The sequence below is a fragment of the Phocoena phocoena genome, chromosome 5, assembly GCF_963924675.1.
Source record: "Phocoena phocoena chromosome 5, mPhoPho1.1, whole genome shotgun sequence".
NCBI classification, from domain to species: Eukaryota; Metazoa; Chordata; class Mammalia; order Artiodactyla; family Phocoenidae; genus Phocoena; species Phocoena phocoena.
In genome coordinates, this window is record NC_089223.1 from 29340791 (window position 1) to 29364154 (window position 23364).

At 42.2% G+C, this 23364-nt stretch overlaps 1 protein-coding gene across 2 annotated transcripts in view; it reads left to right on the top strand.

The window, feature by feature from the left end:
- The window catches only part of DCLK2 (doublecortin like kinase 2), a 152885-nt gene that overhangs the window by 67987 nt on the left and 61534 nt on the right, over positions 1 to 23364 (top strand). The window lies entirely within an intron of this gene.

Sequence of the window (23364 nt, forward strand, 5' to 3'; positions counted from 1 at the left end):
TTCAGAGTTCTTCCTCACAGGGATAAATGGTGGGCGTAACACTGCCTAATGATGACTGTGATCATGTAAAATAGCCTCTGATTAAAGAGCAGCTCAGCAGGCCTGCCTGGGTGCATTATTCTCTTGGGAGACACATTACTAGGGTGGGGTTGAGGGAATTCTCTTTCATATTCAGGAGATAAATTGCTCTCATCAGAGGACCATCAGTTAGTTAAATGCAATTTAAAATGTGCTTTTCTCATTTCAGGGAAAAATGCCCCCCCAAATTACCAATTTCAACTGGAAGGGGGGAAGGGAAAGGAACGTCTCAGGAGCCTGGCCTCAGGCCTGCAGACCGTAGCTCTTTGGGCCTTTGCAGTAGTTACATCCTTGGCTTAGGAAGGGCAGACTCTCTTTGTGGCTACACAGGTGACTCTGAACAGAGACTCTTTCCATGTATTGAATATTCATGGACATTTTCCCATAAAGTTACAGAAGAAAATAGTTTGTATCTGCCTTCTGACCTGGCACCAATCTGCTAGTTATTTGTCAGCCAAATGATACTACAGACCTCAGTTAAGACCCAACAGCATTTAACTTTTGAGACCTAAATCTAATAATTGTGTGGAAAAGCTAGAAAGACATTGCATCTTGTGGTTTCCCCATCCCCTGCCCCAAAATGGAGGGGACTGTACTTCTGTGTAGAACTACTGTTAGATTATTAGTCGACCAGGACAGGAACCAAGATCTCTACTTCTGTGTGTGTGGCAGCTGTTGCAGTCCTAACGCTGTAACAGCCTTCCATTAACACTCATAGGTGAATAACTTTGCCCTGGGTTGGCAGTGACACTTAGCGCAGTATATTCCCTTCACGTAATCAGCCAGTGCTCTTGGAATGGCTAGTCCACATTTCTCACCGATCAACTCTAGATTTTAGCTTGAGCTGACTATTGAGCTGCTAACCAAGCTGAGCTATCTCTGTTTCCTCCAGGTGATGTTGCTTTGGAAGGTCAAAGATAAATGATCTGGTGTGATCTGGAGATGTGTTGTTTAATAGATGTTATGAGAAGGAAGGTCCCATGAGCATTCCAGGGCTCAGTAAGAGCCTGTTCTGCCATCACTGCACATAGGAAGCAAGAGGGTCCGCCTCGGAGAGTCACTGTGTTTGTGCTGGTCAGATTTCACACGTGAACTTTGCTCTTCTTGGCTTAGGCAGGCAAAGACTCCTGGCCCCTCCCAGGCTGCCCTCGTACCCAGGCCCCTCCCCCAGCTGTTCTCAGTGAAGAGAGTGTCATTCGCATCCAGGAGTGCTCTCTGATCAGAGAAACTTCTCATCTGACGCAAGTAGGACCTTTCCTCTGGAAAATTATTAGAATATTTCCAACATAAAAATTAATTTCTAACAATCCTTACACGGGACTGTACTGGTAGAGCTGTCAGATTCAGAAAGAGAAAAAATGTATGGGACATACTTATACTAAAAAATGATTCGTTGCTTATCTGAAATTTAAATTTAACTGGGTGTCCTGAATTTTATCAGGCAATCATAGGTGCAGGTAATGTTAAAAGAAAGAGAAAAAGAAAATTAAAGGAAAAGGGATATCCCTGCTGATATTTGGAGCGGGGAAGGGGAGACATCAGTAAAAGTGTTTCCTCACTACTGTGACTGTGAGAAACGTCGATCTCAGTCCAGCTTACAAGAAACTAGAAGTTTTCAAAATTAGGCTAGAAACAATGAGAAGAGGGAAGCGGATGCAGAATACATAGACAGTAGGGGTAGCATGGATCGTAGAAGATGAAGATGTCCCCTGTAATATGGGAAATGAACCATAGTATATTATAGTGGAAGGTTCTTTATAGATTACTTGGTCTGATTTCTTCATTTCCCCTAGAAGGAAATTGGAAGTGAAATATTTAGAGGCTAAGTTACCTGACCACATTTTCATCATCATTTAGAGGCAGAACCAAGAACAGAACCTAGGTCTCTGAACCTTCCTTTCTGAAAACCTGTACCTGAAGACTTTGACATACCGTTAAGTTTAGTCAATCCACATAAAATCAAGTACTTTTGATGGTGGAGACCTCTGAAGAGAGCTTTCTTGTGTAAAAGTGATTAGTACAGAAATTGAAGCAGCAATTACCAAAAAAGCTTCTCAGTTTCAGTAACTGCACTCTCTCCTATTCACGATGTCCTCAACATATATTCCTGACTTATTTGGACTCCTGAAGGGAGTATCCCAGTTTACTGACGTATAAATTAAGGGAGTTTGGGTTAAAATGATCACATTGGTGACTTCTAACTCTGTGACTCAAAAATCTGTATTATCTGAACCTCTCTTAAGGAATTTACAGTCTTCTTGATAGAAGACATACCCTTATAAAAGAGGTCATCATAAAATTGGTCAAAAATTAATTTTAGTTAATTAAATTAAAATTCAGTATGTTTGATGTAGAAAGTAAATGTTGCCAGGCATAAGGAAAGAGATAGCAGTATGAACTGGAATGAATCTTCTAGAAGAATAGGAGTTGAACTTAACCTTGAAAGGGCAGAAGAGCTTGCAGACTAGGATTGGGAGTGGGTCACAGAGGTAGGAAAAGCATGAACAAGATACAGAAATAAAAATGATCATGGAATGTTCTAGAAATTCAAACATTGGCTATAGCATAAAATGTGTGCTTAGAAATCGTGTCAGATAGTATTGCCACAACCTCCACTGTCCTGTACCTTCTCTCTCTCCTAGTTCTTTACAGTCATAACTGAGCCACTCTGGCTAGTCTGGCCTCTTCATTCCACCTCCTCTCTAAGGAGGCTTTTCCAGAGTCCTCCAGGCCACTCCCTCATTTGATTGGATAGAAGATAAATCAGCACATGAATCCCTCTTGTGACATGTCCAGAATGTGGCTCAGTAATGTTGTTAAATTATTTTGCTTCTCACATGCACGTATCTTATCTCCTGCTTACAGAGATTGTCATTCATTTCTTGCTCTTAGTTGCTGCTCCTCCAACACCAGGCATTGTGCCTTGTATGCAGTAAGCATTCAGTAACGTAGTAATTTGTTCCAAATTGTTTGTTGTTCTGCATGTTTGACTTAACAGGTAATAGGAAAGAAGCGTAAATGCTCTTTGATGAAAGGGACCTTCCTTCCCTTAGTGCCTAATGCAGTGCCAGGACCACATAGCTAATCTCAGTGGAAGGAATGTGTGGAAATACGCATGTGTGTGACAGGAAGGAATCTACAGATCATATACCCCAAACCCCTAGCTTTATGGGTGAGAGAACAGAGAGCTGGAACAGTTAGTAACTTTCTCAAGGTTACCAAACAAATTTTAGGCATTAGAATGAAGGTCTCCTCACTCTAGCAAGTGCTTTTAAAAAAAATTTTTTTTACTTAGAGGATGCCTTGCTTTTCTCATCTTTGCCTGGCAGTACAAGAACAATTAGCTGGATTCAAAGTATTCAATTGTCTGTCTCTGTGGCATGCCTCTCTCCTTTTCCTGTATTGGGGGTAAAGTAGAAAGAGCCCCTAGGAGTCAGGGGACCTGGCTTCTTTCTAACCCCGCCACTGCATTTGTGCCTTCGGGGATTCACCTATCTTCTCTAAGCTTCCGTTTCCACATCTGTAAAATGGGGTGGGCGTGGATTTGACATCACAAACACGCTCTGTCCCTTCCAGTTACATTCAGTAATTCAGCAATAGTTCTGAATTTTATTGTCTTTTTGGGAGATCAAGAATGTTCCATTCACTCCAATAAAGGTGTTAAAAAAAAAAAGTTCCATTCTTCTTGGACTTCCCTGGTGGCTCAGTGGTTAAGAATCCGCCTGCCAATGCAGGGGACACGGGTTCGAGCCCTGGTCCGGGAAGATCCCACATGCCGCGGAGCAACTAAGCCCACGCGCCGCAACTACTGAGGCTGCGCTCTAGAGCCCGTGAGCCACAACTACTGAAGCCTGCGTACCACAACTACTGAAGCCCGCGCACCTAGAGTCCGAGCTCCGCAACGAGAGAAACCATGAGAAGCCCATGCACCTCAGTGAAGAGTAGCTGCTGCTCACCGCAACTAGAGAAAGCCCGCGCACAGCAACAAAGACCCAACACAGCCAAAAATAAATAAATTAATTAAAAAAAAAAAAAGAATGTTCCGTTCTTCTCTTCCTTCCCTCTTATAAAGTGTTTCCACAGCATTTGCCAAAAGTAGAAAAGTGTAAGCATGTCCGGAGTGAGGGGGCAGGGAAAGGTGGGTCAGGGAGATGGATCTGAGCTTCAGTGTGAGACAGGCCTGGTGGTTCCAGCTCTGCTGCCCTTCATTCTCCAGGTGGCTCAGGATGAAAAAACCAACTCAGCAGAATGACTGTGGACTTCAGGACATTACGAATCTTTTCAGTGTGGGATACCCTATCTTTAGTTCTCATGTGGTCGGTTTGTTTGGTATCTACGTCTGTGAAACAGAACAACACAGAGAGCAAAAAGACAGGCTCTTCCAGGGTGTCACCGGTGATGGAACAAAGGTTCCTGAGGCATTGTGTGAGGAAGCCACGGCAGGGCCCCTTGCGGAGGGAAAGAAGCATGCCCCCTTCACCTCTTTTTAAGTGCTGAGCCTACCCAGAAGGATGTGTATTTTCTAGAAGGAAAAACCTTCACTTTTGGCAGCAGAACTAAAACAGAGAAATTGAGCTTGACCTATTTCCTTAGCAGTGCAAGCCTCGCATTGTCCTCTCAGGCGGTAAGAAAATCCTTGAACTGGGAAACTGACAGCTGCAATCAGACACTTGCATTGAGGGAAACATCATGAATTTTAATAGGAGTGCTGCTCCTGGATGAGGTTGGGAGAGGAGAGAGCCAAGCCAATTCAAACAAAGGGAGCAGAAGGGGGTTTATTACACCTGCAGCTCATGGCAGTGATGAGAGTAAAATTCAAATGATTTATCCCACAGCGGATGTTGATGATTTAAGAGGGAAGGATTGCAGAACTCTTGTGAAGTGGAAAGGGTTATGAATCTCCCATGATTGTTAATGCCACAGTACTGAAGGCAAAGAAGGCAGGGACAACAAAACGTGACTTGTTTAGCAGGAGTGGTCCTTCAACACCCCTCATCAGCAGCGCCCAGGAAATGAGCCTGGGAATCCCATCACCACCCCACAGATGAGAGTGCCTCCTGCTCGGACAGACCACAGGCGGGCACAGGCAAATGCACACGTCCACCGGGCGGGTTTCAGGACGTCCTTCCGGCAGCCCTCTTTGCTGAGCATAGCACTTCCCCTCCTGAGTCGCCACCAGCATCCTGTTTGTCCTGGGGTGGAATCTGTTCCCATTGTCAGGTCGCTTCACGATGTGGTTGCTTCTTGCTCTTCATATTCCCAAGGTGGTCTCCTAAGGAGTGTCCACTGCAGAGAATATATAAAAGGAATGCTTCTCTTTTTAGAACATGGTCCTGTCCACCTCTTTACAACTGCGCCTGCCGAGCCACACCCAGACCAGTTGCGTTTGTCAGAAGCTCGGACTGCTTCTAAATAGGAACGTGATCATTTCAGAACCCCATTTTTCTGAGTAGATCTTGAAATAGGTTTTTGTTGTTGTTGTTCTTTTTGCGGTATGCGGGCCTCTCACCGTTGTGGCCTCTCCCGTTGCGGAGCACAGGCTCCGGACGCGCAGGCTCAGCAGCCATGGCTCACGGGCCTAGCCGCTCCGCGGCATGTGGGCTCTTCCCGGACCAGGGCACGAACCCGTGTTCCCTGCATCGGCAGGCGGACTCTCAACCACTGCGCCACCAGGGAAGCCCTTGAAATAGTTTTTTAAAATGAAGATGGCACTTAAAAAAAAAATACATCACAAGCTCTGTTCATGAGGTTCCTCTGTTGGTGAGATTATTTAACCTGGGAATATTTCAGCCAAAGATGGTTCCCTGAGAGAGTGCTGGCTGCCATTCTGAGTACTGTTTATTCAGGAAGGAATGAAGAAAAGCACCACATACTGTGCAAAAGCAGCAACTGCCATTTCAAAATGGGATATTAAAGATGGAACTAATGTCTTGGTTTGTGAGAAGGTTCTTCCCCTGTAGTAGGAGGGGAAGGAGAAGAGTAAGGTCATCCCTCAGTACCCGAGGGGAGACTGGCTCCAGGACCCGCTGTGAATATTAAAGTCCACCGATGCTGAAGTCCCACAGTCAGCCCTGCACACCCACAGTTCCACATCCGAGGTTCAGCCAACCACGGATCATGTAGTAGTTCTGTAGTATTTATTGAAAAAAATCCACGTATAAGTGGACCTGCGCCATTCATGCCCCTGTTCTTCAGACGTCAACTGTGTCACTATGATGAGGAATTGGGACTCAAGCCAGACCAAGGCAGAACACATGAGAAATGGAGATGAGGAACAGGGCTGCCCTTTACCAACCAGACCGTGAAGAAGGAATCGTCCTCGGTCCCCTGCCAGGACTTGTCACCAGCCAGTAGAGGTGCTGGTGCAGACTTTGTGAGCTAGTTGGCCTAGACCTCACATTTGTGAAGGTTTCATATTTAGTTTTTTAAAATATCACCGAATGGGGCTTCCCTGGTGGCACAGTGGTTGAGAGTCCACCTGCCGATGCAGAGAACACAGATTCGTGCCCCGGTCCAGGAAGATCCCACATGGCACGGAGCGGCTGGGCCCGTGAGCCATGGCCGCTGAGCCTGCGCATCCGGAGCCTGTGCTCCGCAACGGGAGAGGCCACAACAGTGAGAGGCCCGCGTACCGCAAAAAAAAAAAAAAAAAAAAAAAAAAATCACCGAATGAATTTAATATATACGGTAGAATGATGACCGTAACCCGTTCTCACATGTCTTTATGTTTTAGTAAGTGGAAGTATTCCTGCCTGTTCCCTCCTTAGCTCCTTCCCTGTTCTCTGAGCATACTTTTCCTGTCTGCAGGGCTCCTGATACTGGGGTCTACATGGGGTCCCAGTTATCTTTGTCCTGACTGTAAGCTGGGAATGTTCCATTCAAGTCTTCTAAGTTGCTAGAGCCAAACAGCTATGGTGGTAGGGGATAGGTGGGTGGGGTTTATTGTGGTGATAACATTTACTTACATTTGGGATCCTGCTGGTGTTCAAATTATTACTACTGTGCAGTCATGCCACCCTCTCCCCTTCTGATCATGTCTGTTTTCTAAGCCCCCTGGTGGTCCATGGCCATCACCATGATGTAGTAGTAAAAGCTGCCCCACCCCCCGTGAGTCTAATGCTATGAGCCGCTGAACCTGGAGCCCCTGCCTCTGTGCTGCTCATCCTCTCATTCATTGGACAAATATTCCCTGTGTGTCTACACTCAGGCATGGTGCTGGTGCTCTGGGTACAATATGGAGAAAGATAGACACAGTCTCCAGGTGCCAGGTGTTTTCCCCATCCTCCTTGCTGCTCCAAGCTCATGCCGACCTACCTAAGCCCCCATCTTGATATTCCATCTGGCCTCAGCCACCTGCTTAGGTTTCCAGGGTACCTTGCCACACCACAAGAATTTAAGGGTAACTTCTGTTGATATTGATGGAGAAATAATGTACCAAAACGTCTTCCTGGAGAGAGGCTGAGCGGTCTTAAAGCCGTGCTGTGGCAGGGTATTCTTTAAGTCATTCAGGTGCCACGATGGATTGGAAAATGGCCCAGAAGGAAGGGAGGCTCTTCTTTTCAGGCTAAATAACAGTCTCCTTGTTGGGAAGGGAATAATCAATCCCAGATGGAGAAAAGAGACCACGTTCCCTTTGCTTTTCCATTCAAATCTAATCTCATGACATGGGTTTCTGACATGAGTAGCATTCTTGCCCAGACTTGTGGCCCCAGGGAGGGGATGGTTATTTAAGACAGCTGGCTCCCCATGCAAGCCATATAACTTGATGATAAATGCTTACAGACAACTTCCCTTACTCGCTGGTCCCAGTCCCAGTTTAACTGACACCCCCGGAGATTTGCAAAAAAATACAACGATGTTTCTTTGAAAGAATATCATCTCTCTGGATGCAAGAAAAAGATAAGAAGTTCTACATGCATTCAGTTCATCAGTATTTCCCAGCTTATGGAACTCTTCAGGGAGGGATTCCTTTTATGCATTCCCTGTGAAACAGAAGTTTCCTGTGCCTTTAAAACCTGTCTTGTGTTATAGTGTACAATAAATCTGACATATGATGTTGTTTTTTTCTTCCTTTGCTTTGTCTTTTGGAAGGATCTATTCCTATGAATTAGTAGTTTTAAGTCATCTTGCAGACTTTTCTTTTCTGAAAGCTTAGATATAGCCCTGTCATGAATAATTTTAAGTTTTAGTAATTTAAAAATTCTTTTTTCCAGAGTTTATACTCTTTTGGTGTCAAGAAACCCTGTTCTTGGAATCACAGTTATGCCTAAGTCTCTAGACCTAAATGTCAAGCATTTGCTGAACATTCCTTTCTCATAGTTGGAGATGAAGTCTGTGGGCAAAGAAGGAATTGACTCACACATCTGTTATTCTATCTGGGAACTTACTTGGTCACCCTAATGGTTATAATATATAAACTGAAATGAATAGTCTGAGAAAATAGGCATTTATCTGAAAGTTTTGAGGGTATGTACAATTTATCTTTGCAATCAAAAATAGTAATGTTAAATGGTACAATGATAATCTTTTAAAAACAAAAACTTTAGGAAAGGATTAATGAGCTAAAAAAAAAAAAAAGAATAAGAAAAACTAAGGCCTGGCTAGATTTTAAAATCAATACCGGGGGAAAAAAGCAAATTGCAGGATGATGTATTTAGTATGCTATAACTTATATAAAGATTTTACAGCATACTGAACAATATTGCTGGTTGTCTATGATACAAAGTCTAAAACCATGGCTTGGAAGGACCCAGGCTAAATACGTCATAATATTTTCCTGGGGTGGTGGAGAAGAAAGGCAGGCAAGAGGGAGGGGGTTGGGGCTTGGGACCAGGAACAAAAGAGATTTTTAAGTTATGTTTTACTTCCATATATTAAAGAGATCTGAGACCAACATGACCAAATAACATTTGTTAACTCTGGGGGCTGGACATTACTCTTTGGTCCTAAATATATTCAATTACCTTAAAATGAAAAAGTAACAAAAAGATTTTTCTACCTTCATTCTAAAGTTTCACACAAATGGGAGTAGCGGTGCAGTCAATAGATACAACTCTTCTGTGGGTGTTTGTATCTTTGATAAACTGATGACTCTGACTGCTGCGTATCTTGCTGTAAGTCCTCCTAAACTAAGGACTTGTTCTAACAACTTGCAAATCAGTTATGTATATGTTAGTGTAACAAGTCTTGGCTGTGTTTCAGGAACAGGTGCCTTTTAAACAGGAAAATCTAATTGTGGTATTTGCCTCTGCCAATATCGCTTTCCTTTTAAAAGTGTTGCCCTAAATGATTCAAACGGATGGCATGCTTTCCATTTCTAAATAGCCCCAGGCATATAACTTATTCAGAGGATTTCTCGGCTGTAAAAGTGAGACTTCCCTCTGCTAAGAAGACTGTGTTGGAAAATATTTTCTCATTGCTTTTCATGTAGGATTGATGTTGGTTTGAAAATGAAAATTTTGATTCCTTGTCATGGTGAAAATAGGTGTAGCTGTAGAAAGCAACATCTTACGGTTTCTGCAGCACAGAACTGCCTACTTATTCTGGACTCAATTCTAGCCTACTTGGCAGGCTGGACCATAGCTTAAAACTAGGAAATATACAAAGGGAACTTTGTCATTAGATGGTGTAAAATTTGGGCACTAAAGTTTCTTTCTTTCCAAACAAAGCCTCTAATTCTCACCCAGTTTACTCTTCCTTTACACTGGTTCACAAAACCTAAGATAGCTCTCTCGAACGTTAAATACAGTGAATTAGAAGTGGGCAGAGGGGCTGCTAAAAGAGTAGTTGGGGTGGTCCTTTTGATACAAGAAGTGAAGGTTCAGAGCATGATGGCAAGGGAGGAGGAAAATAACTTTATTAAGATAAAAGAAACAGGACTTCCCTGGTGGCGCAGTGGTTAAGAATCCGGCTGCCAATGCAGGGGACACGGGTTCGATCCCTGGTCCGGGAAGATCCCCACATGCCGTGGAGCAACTAAGCCCATACGCCACAACTACTGAAGCCCTCATGCCACAACTACTGAAGCCCACACTCCTAGAGCCCGTGCTCTGCAACAAGAGAAGCCATGACAGTGAGAAGCCCGTGCACTGCAATGAAGAGTAGCCCCCGCTCGCTGCAACTAGAGAAAGCCCGCACGCAGCAACAAAGACCCAACACAGCCAGCCAAAAATAAAAACAAATAAATAAATTAATTTTTAAAAAAAGATGAAAGAAACATAAAAAACAGGATTCGTTTTTTAAAGATAAGGGGAATTCCTAGGCGGTCCAGTGATTAGGACTCTGTGCTTTCACTGCCGAGGGTCTGGATTCTATCCCTTGTTGAGGAACTAAGATCCCACAAGCCACAGGGCACAGCCAAAAAAGAAAAAAAAAAAAAACTATTAAAAAAATAAAGATAGGGATGATTTTCCTACAAACCTAAATAGCCCTATGTAATGGTGTTTGCTCTGATAGTGCACAATAAGTATGGAATTAACTGACCAAGTTTTCCCATACCCCTTTCACTAATTGTTCTCTTAGTCTTGATTCCAAGGGTCTTTACTACCTGAATGTGCTTACCATATGCTAAACTGTGTGCAGAGGATGAATTTCTGGGAAGTGTTGCAGGTTTTGCCTTTATGTTAAAATCTTAAAGGTCACAGTATTTCTTACTACATATTGTACTCTAAGAATCTCCAGTCTGGCAGCAAATGGAGTCCTATTCTAAAAACCATATGATTCCAACTTGTGCTTGTAATTTGTTTTTAGTAAGAGTTAGCCAGTTTGTTTGAAGATATCAATTTCAGAATATATTCAGTATTCCCTAAAGTATAGGAGGTTGGCCCGAACTTGTACTGACCTTATGGCATTACTTAGAAGTTGATCCTTAAAAAAAAAAAAAAAACACCTAGATATACACTTACATACTTGCCATTCATTTACTTCATAAAAGTATGACATAGAAAAATGGTCTGGTTATTTGGGCTTTAGACAAGTATAAAAACTTCTCTGACTTATCTCTATAAAGTCTCTTATGCCATTTTCATAGATTGTAAATCACACTGTTTTCTTCTTTAGGGAGACAGTGTGTGGTCAAGTACAAAGGATACATTCCAAGTCAGACAGGCAGAGTTCAAATCTCAGCTCCTCCCTCACTGGCTGTGTGACCTTGATCAAGTTACTTACCCTCTTTGAGCCTTTGTTTCTTTTTTTGTAAAATTGGAAAAATCGCTCCCACTTCACAGGGTTGTTCTGGGGGTTCAATGAATTTGATGTGTAAATGAGAGGTTCGTGGTGTACAGTGTGTAGGTGAGTGTGCCGTGGGTGCTTGTTCCCTTTCACTTTCTGTTGGAAGTGATTTGGATTAGAAAATTGGAAAAATTTGGATTAGAAAATTGCCACCTTCATTTTGGTTCTCAGTTGCCTCTTCTGTAACACTTATGATTTCATTGTTTGTTTATTGTTGGAAGATGCCGGAGTGCTAGGGAACATTGACGCAAAGTTCTAGTCACATCTGCTTGAAAACATTTGGCTCCCACTTCAGAACTGGAGGAAAATTATGATGGTTGGTTTAATAAATTTCTTCTGACTTTTTCACCTGAATTCTTCTAAAATTTGGCTCCAGCCTCTTTCCCTTGGTGGAAAGCTCTGGAGTAGATTTGTAACTTTTTCCTGTAGGAATTAAGACTGGGGCCCTCAGTGGGGGGCAGTCAGAGGGTCAGTTTAGAAATCATTTCCTTTATAGGAAGAGTGATCATTGTGTCTCCTCCCAGAATAACGTTTCATAGCTAACTATCTCTGAATTTTTCAAGGTCTTTTCAAGGTTTCTTCCTGAAACAAATCTTTGGCCTCAAGATTCTATGATTAGTCTTGATTGGAGAATCATTATTATGGGGAGGCCACAGTGAGAAAAGGAAGGTTAGGTCCAGTATTTTTAAATGAAAGCAAACTGAGTGTAGAGAGTTGTCTGCAGGCTGCTGAGAAGCCCTTTACTGTAAGTACCGTCATCTTTTAGCTTCAGTTCTGTTTCCATGGCAGCCGCTTGGTTGGTGGGTGCCCGGCTGAATGGTTTTACGGGAAGCTGAAAAACATTGCTATTCTAAATAGCTTTCTTTTCTGTTGTAGAAAGGAGTCCTTCCCTGACTGCAGGCTAGCCAGCATTTACTGGGAACAAAGCAGGCTGTTTATGCTAACTGTATTCTTGGTAGAGGGTAAAGAAATGGGGAGAACCCCAGCCCCTGCCGACTGACCTGTGAAATTATTTTTCTGGTTGTTGTTTCTAGCATTTTGGAAGAACCAAGTGACTTATTTTATTTCTTTATTTCAGGTATGATTTCCCTGTTCATTTTAAACAGAACTTATATTCCAGAGATAGAACTGATTAAAAAAAAAAAAGAAAAAAAAAAGAGTGGTGGTAGCAGTGGTAGTGGTGTGTGTCTGGGATAATGCTAGTTATGGTGAAGTCAATCTGCTGAATTTATAGCTTTCAAGGGCAGTGTATGGAAAAAAAAAAAGTGTCCCCTGCTAGCAGTAGAAACAGGAAGGTAATGGCTCAGGCAGTTATATTATTAGGCTTATCCTTTACTGTATATTAAAATTGTTCTTTGGATTTTTTAAATATTAAAAAAAGTTATGTTTCTGTTTGTTTATATGATAGAAAAATTATGGTACAAAAGTCTATGGGGGGTTCAAAATGCAGTTCTCTTTTGGCAGTTTATGACTTGTAATGTGACCATTTCTTAGGAAAAAACCAAAGCAAGGGTATCGATGCAATTCCATTAAAAGCCTATATAATAATTTTAGTTTCAAATATAAGCCACTTACTGGATTTTCTTTCTGGAGCTCCTTCAAATGCTCTTTAGCAGTAAGCTAGAAAAAAATGTTGCTGCCTAACTACTCTTCTGTAGAGGCCACCTTTCAAAGCTGAACTCTGATAGTGAAAGCATTTGATTTCAACAGGAACTGTGGACGTTTGTTCTCTCTCTCTCTCCCTCTTTCTTTCCTATACACACACAGTTAAAATGAAAGAAAACCCATAAATTCCAACATGTATTTTTTTACTTCTGATATCCATCATGCCGTTATTCCTTTGATAAAGTGCGATCCTTGCTCCAAAAGGTAGACATTTCAAAGGTGCTAAGGTTTTGGTTTTTTTTTTTGTGGTACGCGGGCCTCTCTCTGTTGTGGCCTCTCCCGTTGCGGAGCACAGGCTCCGGACGCGCAGGCTCAGCAGCCATGGCTCACGGACCCAGCCACTCCGCGGCATGTGGGAACATCCCGGACCGGAGCACGAACCCATGTCCCCTGCATCGGCAGGCGGACTCTCAACCAGTGCACCACCAGGGAAGCCCCAGGTGCTAAGATTTTGACCCTGACTCTTAATTAGATAAGTTGGTGTTAGTTTAAACTAGTCTCTCACTGAGATCCAGTGATGTTTGTTTTGCATTTTTATCAGGTCTTGGAGATTTTCCATAAAATAGGCTTTGAAAGTATCTCAAGAGATCCTTATTTGATAGAACCCCAAGTAGTTTTGAATGGCACCAAATGGCAAGTTTAATTGCAAATGCTTTCCTCTACCAAGTAGTTGCAGTAGTAGAGTTCATAAGCAGTTTTTCTCAAATCACTCTAAAATCATGATGAGATTTAATTCCTGAAAGGGCTTACATGATCTAAGATGAGTATTTTAAGGTATCTGGAGCCAAAATTTGATTACCAAGTATTTGCTGAATACCTCCTATAGGGAGCTAAGGGTTTGACTGGTGTGGTCAAAGAGTTTATAGATTATGTTGGCATAGAAAACTAACATCATAAATCTGGGAACAAAGACTACCTTGCATGATAACAGGTTGATAAGAATTCATGCGAAGAGTGTGAGATAGAGCCTCTAGGGAGGGCTACCTGGAAGAAGAGGGACTCGGCATTTCATTAACTCCATAGAAATTTACTGAACAGATCCTACACGCTAGGTGCTATGTATTGATACTATGCTAGAATTCTAGTGGTGCCCAAGACAATGATCCTACACGTGTGGAACTCGCACTCTGGTAAGAGGTCCAGGCGCAAAAACCAGGCAATTGCCTCAATGATAGTATCTATGTTGGGCAAATTACAGAGTAAGTATTAAGGCAACACCTGGATTTGGAGGGCATGAAGATTGCGTTGACGACAAACTCTTTGAGGAAATGCGAAGCTGAAACGAACAGAAATAAATCCCAAATGGACATTGCTGTTTACCCACGTATAATAGTGTTCCTTTGTTTCTCTCACAGAAAAATGCACTTAACTTTTCTGAAAGCATTGTCCTAAAATATAAATAAGCTTTTCTTAGAAACTAAAATACTTAGACTATACAATTTTGTAGTAGGAAGTGATCTTAGAGAAATCCAGCCTGCTTTACTAACAACTCCTTTGTAACTCTGGAAAGGGTAAGAAACACAAGATTTCCAGAGTGCTAGGGGGGGTCAGGAAATGGAGACCTTCTGTAGTTCAGAAAGCAAGTGTCCAGGGAGGATGACATCTCTGTGTCCTCCACCTTTTTTCTTCGGAGGAAAAGGTTTATTATGCTCCTAATACATGCATAGTATTTTTATCAGACCTCAAGCCCTTTGTTTCTGTATCCTTTGACAGAGACCAAAAAGAGAAAGAAAAAAAAAAAGTGGTTGGGGCAATCTATTAAGAACTAGCACTGGAATTATGGCTGCCACCTTTTTACCCTGATCTAATTAATCTGTCGACTGAAGGATAGAAAAATTACTGTTTTTAAATGGCCCACATTCATTTGGAAAACTCAGATATGCTCCTGTAGATACATTATTTCTCAGTCTGATGTTTCCCCCTTAGAGCCTGCTGATGGCTTTCATTTTGTACCTTAGCAGAATTATTACTTTCCCCTCGTGTGTGTAGCTTGCTTTCGTAAGCCACAGAACATCCATTATTCGTGAGGAGCTTCTTGCATGGGAAAAAGAATTTAGAAGCAAACCGTAAGAGGTCTTCTAAACTGATAGGCTTTTCCTCACCCTGTTAAGAATGACTTTGAGACATTATTCAAGGTATTGATACGTTTTTTTCTGAGTCAGGTTTAGTGACATGGCCCATAACTCAGTGTTAAATGCCAGTTTTAAAAATGTCTGATAAAAGGAGCAAACAGACCACCAGAGCTGAAGAACAAGAAATATGTTTAAAAAAACTATAAAAGGTAGAATTATCTAAGTGTCCAAACATATGAAATATTCTAAAGGTATTAAATATTTTATGGGATGCTGTTTTTCATCAGGTTATTTCTTTTGGGTGTTCTTCTATGACAGCATTCTCTTATTGTAACGTTTTGATGGTACTTACTACTATTCTTGTTCATCTCCACCACTAGACTGTGTGCTTCTTGTCTTTTGTTTATGCCTGGCATATAGTAGGGACATGATTCATGTTAGATTGAATGTACAGTAGTAAACTAATGTGGCTTCCATTGGTGAGAGAGTTATTTTAGCTTACATCAGACCCTGAGCATTTTATCAGATTTTTAAAAATATATATTTATTTATTTAGGCTGTACCGGGTCTTAGCTGCAGCTTGTGGGATCTTTAGTTGCGGCATGGGAGCGTGGAGTCTTACCCACTGGACCACCAGGGAGGTCCCTCAGATGTTTTACTTTGAAAAGTATCAACTGAGTTTGGGGCACTATGAAGAACAATTAAGTATGTGGTCCCATATGCTTGTGAAATTTAAGCATGCCAAGTAATGACTGCATTACATGGAGGCCTAGTATTACACAAATATAATTTTGGCATAAAATTAGACTGATATGCTTACAGTTCTGTCTTTATATTATCTAAAAATGTTGACATTTTTAGGTATAGCTTACATACATAGATATAAGCCAATGCTTTGCTTTGATTTATTACATTTAAGTGAATTCTTTTCCTCGTTTGTAATTCTTCTAGGGAGCTGTTGGGAGAAACATTTTTTAATATATGCATATAAACATTTATATATATTTTACATGTCATATGTATACCTATATGTGTTTATCGTATATTACATGAATCACATTTTTGTGTAGAATTTCTGGGAGCTTAAGATATCTTAATTTGGGAGGCAGTGATTTTTCCACAAGCGAAGACAATCAGTGGCAGCTTTCCAAGTTGTCAGTGATTTTTTTTCTCGGAACATATCTAATTTATTGAATTTGTAGGAAAGCACGTATTATTTTTTTGTGTATACTTAAAGAAAAGTTTATCCATTAAGTTAAATTTTTTAAAAAACATTTGAGGCCGTGAATTAATGAAGATGAAGAAATAACATGTACCAGCTCCTTTCACGTACTATCACATTTTTCCCTTAAAGACGAAATGAAACTGGTCTGCTGCCCGTTTTGTGGACAGAGAAATGAGCCTCCGAGAGGTTAAGTATCTCCTCAAGGTCCCACCTGTATGAAAGGGAGGAGGTGCAGCACCGTGGTCCTCTGCTCCCAGCAAAGCTTGTGCCGAGCCAGTGCTTCCTGCACGGACATCTGTAGTCTAAACAATACCATAAGTGAGTTATCCTGTACAATGAAAGTAGAAACAGAACTGAAATCTGCTCATTCTTCTGTGCCTGTTAGTTTTTTAGCTCACCTTTAATCATGCTCATCAGCTTGCATCTCTGCCTGCTGGCGTTCTGTTTCTAGCGTGTTTTAGGTTTACGGTTTAGTTAAACATAGTAATGACAGTGCATAACAGTCCGTGTTTACACTGTGAAAAATATGAACAGAGACTTGTATTTTAAATCAGCAGCAGCGGCGGGAGAGAAGTTCCCATTCATTCCTTATTTACTCATTATCGGTGGATTCTAGGTTTCTGCATCATGTGTGTTCCTATCGATTTTCTTCTATTGACCGGTCAGGTGCAACCCCATGAAACGGTAACAATTCCAGCTTAAAAGGGTTTGATTTTTCTAAAACACTGTATCGGCTGGGTAGCTGCTTTCTAGTTTTAGAAGCAAGAATGTCTATTATGCAGGCTGTGGGACCCTGAATGCGCCCCTATTGCTGCCTGCAGGCATGTCATATTTCCCTCCCCATTCATTCTCCCCACAATCACAGGTTGCAATTCCACACCTTTTTTTTTCTCCACAAGTCTGCTGTACTTCCTCCTTCCCCCACCCCTGGCCCCTGCCTCACTTTGAGCTGATGACTTTGCTTCAAGCTTTCTCAGTGAAGCAGGAAGCAATCCACCAGCTCTCCCACCCCCACCACATGTCCCCACCTAGCAGCTTCCACCTGGTTCTCTTTATTGCCAAAGACTGACCATAGTCTCATGCAACTCGAGCCCTTCCACCTGCACACTGATCCCATGCCCTCTCACAAAGGGATGCAGCTCTAGCAATTCCCTTTCATGCCTCACCATTTTTGTCCTACTACATCATTTCAACAGCATAGTAACTTGTGTTATCTCTCTCATCTTGAAAGCAAGCTCTCTTGACCATGGACTTCCTGCTTCCTTCTGTCGCCTTCCCACTCCTCTGCTCCACTTTTCCAGTTGCAGCTCCCTGAAAAAGTTGTCTGCATTCACTGTCTCCAGTTCTTCTCCTGTCCTCTGTTAAAGGTGCTGCAAGTAGACTTTCTTTTCAACCACTGCACCAAAACTACTTCTGATCTTCAGGACCAGCGATCTCCTTGTTGCTCAATTCAGTGGTCACTTCTCAGCCTTCATCTTACATGGCTCGTCAGTAACATTGACTCAGCTGATTACTCCTCCTCCTTGAAACACTTTCTTAGCTTGGTTTCCAGCAAACTACAAGCACTCGCTTTCCTTCCTCCCTCATTGACTGTTCCCTTTCAGTCTTCTTCGCTGTTTTTGCTTCTTCTCCCTGACCTTGTAAAGTTGCTGGGTTTCGGAGCTCAGGGCTTAGACCGCTTCCCTCTGTGCATTAATTGCTGTAATTGAGCTCAAGATTTTAAATACCATTCCTATGCTGGTGAGTCCCAAATTTATATCTCCAGGCTAGATCTCTCTCATGAAATTCAGATTTGTTTATATCCCACTTTCCACCCAACACCTCCACCTGGATGTTTAATAGGCATTTCGCAGTTCACATGCCAAATCTAAATTCGTGGACATCCTCTCCACCACCAACCTTGCCCATTACCTTGTACTCTTCCATGAGAGTTAATGGCAGGCCCATCCTTTTAGTGTCTCAAGCCACAAACCCTGAGCCATCACATTCTTCTCTCTTCTCTCAGGTCCCCATAGCCTTCTCATTCCATCCACTCCTGGCACAGGCCACTCTCATTGCCCGAGTAGCAATAGCCTCCAGCTACGCTGCCATCTGTCCTTGCCCTTTTGGAGTTTAGTCTGAGCGCCGTGTATCCTGTTCAAAGTAAGTCATGTTATGCGGTCCTCTGCTCCAAAGCCTCTAGTGGTTTCCCATCTCACCCAGAGGAAAGCCAAAGTCCTGACCGGCAGCTGACGAAGCCCTACCCCGTCTGCTTGCCTCCATCACCTTGCTGACCTGCTCTCCTGCAATGACTGTTCCCCCTCTAACTGTGCTCCAGGACTGTTTCCCGTGACCATGCCAAGGCTTTTGAATATTCTCTTCTGTTTCCTGGAACACTGCCCTCCCACCTCCATCCCTAGACGTTCATGCAGCTTCTCCCTTACCTCTCTTAATATTTTGTTCAAATGTTACCTTTGCAGTGAAGCTGTTTAGTATTGCAGCACCCATGCCCTGCATTCACTATTCCCCATCCTTGTTTTCTTTCTCTGTAGCACTTATCACCTTTTGACATTGCATACATTTACTTATACATTTTTATCCTGTGTCAACTCACACTGGCTTCGTGAGGGCAAGGATTTCTTTCTTGCTCTGTTTTTTGTTGTTGTTTGTTTCGTTTTGTTTTATTGATATTTCTTGTAGCACCTAGCGTGGTGCCTGGCACATAAGTTCTCAATACAAATTTGTTGAATGAATGAAAACGGGAGTTGTTTAATATGTTATGAGGTATGTTGGTATCCTGAGTACATGTTAATAAAATAAAATTAGCCAAAATGCATGTTTGCTTATCTCAGTTTATCATTTATTTGTATGACACCTATCATTTCTTGAGAGTAGTGGTGACTTATTTGAAGTAATCTGAACCCATTGCTAATTATATAATTTGGTTAACTGTTTAACCAGATATGTACTTAGTGGCTAGAATCTGAATTAAAGGGATGCAGACATCTTATGCAAACCATGTTTGGAAAACCAAACTTATACTGACAGGTGAAATCATTAAACAATTGGTTAGGAAGAACTATCCATAAACAGAACTGCTGGGGGAGGGGGAATAAACCACCTTTTGATCTGTTATATTCCTTAGACTTGATAAATACCTTTATTCCACATAATAGGCAACTTAATTATTTACTTTGACATTTATTCTACTCAAATACCAACTAATTTAGTGCCAGATGAAATGTTTCCTTGTAATAAAATCAACTAAAAATTAATTGACTTTTCAAACAGATATTCATACAGGTATATTTTAGAAAATTCAGTTGTCATTTTTTCATGCTAAATTGATTACAAAAACAAATGAAATGTTGATTTAAAAAAATGGATTAAACTTTGGCAGATGTCTGTTTTATTTGGCCAAGAAAGTAAAACTGGATTCAGTTCCATTTAAGAACCATTTATTAAATGTATGTGTGTAAAAAACAAAATAGTGGGAGATATGAGAGACATAAATGACTATAAAGCAAGGTGGAATGTGGTAAGAACTATAAAGGTAGAAAGGGACTTCCCTGGTGGTCCAGTGGTTAAGACTCTGCACTCCCACTGCAGGGGGCATGGGTTTTGACCCCTGGTTGGGGTTAGATCCTGCATGCTGTGCGGCTCGGCAAAAAAAAAAAAAAAAGAGATAAAAGTAGAAAGATGAACTCTGGGATTCCACATAAGGGGAGGCACCATGGTGTTGTTTATTTATTTATTTATTTTAACTTTTTATCTTATATTGGACTATAGTTGATTAACAATGTTGTGATAGTTTCAGGTGTACAGCAAAGTGGTTGTTATACATGTATCCTGTTTCAAATTATTTTCTCATTTAGTTGCATAATATTGAGCAGAGTTCCCTGTGCTATACAGTAGGTACTTTTTGGTTATCCATTTTAAATATAGCAGTGTGTACATGACACCATGGTGTTAAGTCTAAAGCAGAGATACAGGTGTGGAGGACCTGTGTCTAAATTCCTGTGCTCGTGTTCACTACCTGTGTGGGGGCAGGTTGGTCACTCTAGATCCGTTTTCTTGTTTGTAAATGAGGAGTGATAATAGCATCAACCTCAGGGATGTTGTAGGGATTAATGAGGTAACACATATGCAACACAGAGAGACAATTCTGAGAGGTTAAGTGATGCCTAAATTCTGTAAGTCTTACATGAAGTGATGGTGGTGGAGATGGCAGTGGAGATTGCATCTGTGACACCACTCACCCCAGAGAAGTTACTCAGTGTCTGAGAACTCAATTCCAATAGGAGCAGCTCCATACCAAGCCACAGTTCACTCAACAGACATGTATTACGCATCCACCAAAGCCAGAATTCTCCTAGACCCTAGGGAATGATGAATCAGAAATATCATTGCCTACCTGGAGGTCACAGCACCAAAGAGTGGTCAGAAAGACCACTTCAGGCTGAGAAACAGCATGGGGAAAAATATAGTAGTAAGAAGCAACACTGAAGTAGAAATTACTCAAATGTCCATTAACTGATGAATGACTAAACAAAATGGGGTATATATCCATACAACTGCATATTACTCAGCCACAGAAAGAAATGAAGTACTAATATGTGCTACAACACGTATGAACCTTAAAAACATGCTGAGTGAAAGAAGCCAGTTGCAGAATGCTACATATTGTATGATTTGATTTATGTAAAATGTCCAGAATAGGCAAATCCATAGAATCAGAAAGTAGATTATGGGTGCTTAGGAATGAGGAGATGGGGGCATGAGGAGTGAATGGTAATGGGCCTGGGGCTTTCTTTTTAGATGATGAAAATATTCTCAGATAGATTGTAGTGATGGTTGCAGAACTCTGAATATACCAAAAACTGTTGAATTCTGTGCTGAATTGTATGGTTTGTGAATCATGTTTCAATAACGCTGTTTAACAAAAAAGAAGCACCAGCACCATACAGGTAGGGAACCCAGAGAAGTCACGATGTGGCTGAGGAACAGGTGTGCAGACGAAATGGCAAAGACAAGGTTGGAGGCTCAGGCAGGGTCAGTCTCGTGTGCCCTGTGAAGGAGCATTTTCTTGTCAAGGAAGGAGGTCTGTGAGCACTGTGAATGGTGCGGGCACCCTGGCACCTTAAGAGACTGCATGTGCCCACGTGGTCTTCATTTATTTCCACACCCGTGAGAACAGTGATGACTAGAAGGAGGGGAGCAGTAAAGACTGGGGTTAGAAAGCCTGTTACTAGGCAGTGGCAGGCGCCCAGGCAAGAGAAAGTGAAAGCTGAACCAAGGAGTAGGGATAGAAATATTTGGGAGCAGTGTAGGAAGGGAAAATGATGTGAGGGATTGGTGAAGAAGGGAGGAAAGAATGACTCCCAGGATCCTAGCAAGGATGAAGGGGTATGTGTGATCGCCACCTGAGATGAAGAGAAACAGTTTTCACAGGAATGGTGAAAAATGTTATTCTTCTATTATGAACTGCAGGTTTGTGTCTCCCCAGAATTCATATCTTGGAGCCCTAATCCCCAGTGTTGATGCCGAAAGCTCGGCCTCTGTACACCGGCACCGAATCAAATCTCAGAGACAGAGTTTTGGGTGAAGTAGAAAAGAATAGCTTTATTGCTTTGCCAGGCAAAGGGGGACACAGTGGGGTCCTGCCCCGAAAAACTGTGTGTCCCCACCTGGGAGGGTTTGATGCAGAGTTTTATAGCAGTAGTTCAAGGGTGGGGTTGCTGATAAGATCAGGGTGTGCAGGGCCTGTGCTTCTTTACTCTGATCTCGGTAATTTCTTGATGAGCTTCTCTGGTTCCTTTAATCTGGCCTCTGGTGGTTTTTTGAGTGCTCCTCCCTTGATTAGCATCTGTTCAGATCTGCCCTTTGGAACTCAGAGAAGGTCATGGAGGCTGGAGTCTGTTCCCTACAAACAAGAAAATGAGGGACAGAAAGGCATCTGTGCCCAGGAGCCCTACAGGGTCCTGCTTGGTTTCATTGTGATGCTATTAAGAGGTGGGGCCTTTGGGAGGTAAATAAGGTTGCATGAGGTTGTGAGGGTGGAGCCCCCATGATGGGATTAGTGCCCTTATAAGAAGAGACAGGAGAGAGCTGGCTCCCTCCTGTGTTGTCCCCCCCCTTCCATGTGATGAAACCAGGAAGAGGGTTCTCACCAGAACCCAACCATGCCGGCACCCTGATCTCAGACTTCCAGCCTCCAGAACTGTGAGAAATAAGTTTCTGTCATTTAAGCCACCCTGTCTATGGTAATTTGTTATAGCAGTCCAAACTGACTAAAACACGCCTTAAAAACACTGTGACCTGAGCTGAGTTTCAATGAAGTACAGAAGCTACATCTTGCTTGATGAGGGACTGGAGCAGTTTCCACGCCTGTTCCACTTATTGTGTATAGTTCACTATCTTCTCTCTAGAGCATTTTTTTCTAACTCTAGAGTGAGATTTTTTTTTTTCAATAAAAAGCTAAATAGTGATCAGGAAGACTTAAGGAATTATTGAGGTTCTCAATCCTTTCAAGTACTAGAGCACTGATTTTTTTTTTAAAATGCATTATTATTGGGAGAGGAGTACTTTGTTAAAAAGAAATCTTATCATACATCCCATTAAAAAACCAGGTAAAATTGGAGCCTGTTTATATCCAAAGTCCTGGAAGATGGTTCTTCTTGTCACCACCGGGATGAAGGGATGAATGTGCTCCCTGAGGTGGGTCCAGGTTCTGTGGGATCTGACACTGATACAGTATTGGGGAGGGCAGGGTGAAAAAAGAATATGAAATTAAGACTACATTTAGGTACAGGGCCTTGGAAGGGCCATCATTAGCTTCGTGGCAAGTCTTCCTCTGATCTTAATAATGGTGGTGGTGGTGAAGGTGAGTATTAGCACATTGAGTACCTATATGCCTGGCACCCATTCCAAGTGGTTTTCATATGCTAATCCTCAGGACAACCTAAGGTGCAAGGTACCAAAGGTACAGAGAGGTCATGCCCAAGGTGACACGGCTGGGACATGGAGTTGCTAGGAGAGAAGAAGGTAGACCAGTAAACTGGGAGCAGAGACCTCTCTGCCACCTGTTAATGGGAAACCTGGAATACATCACTGAGC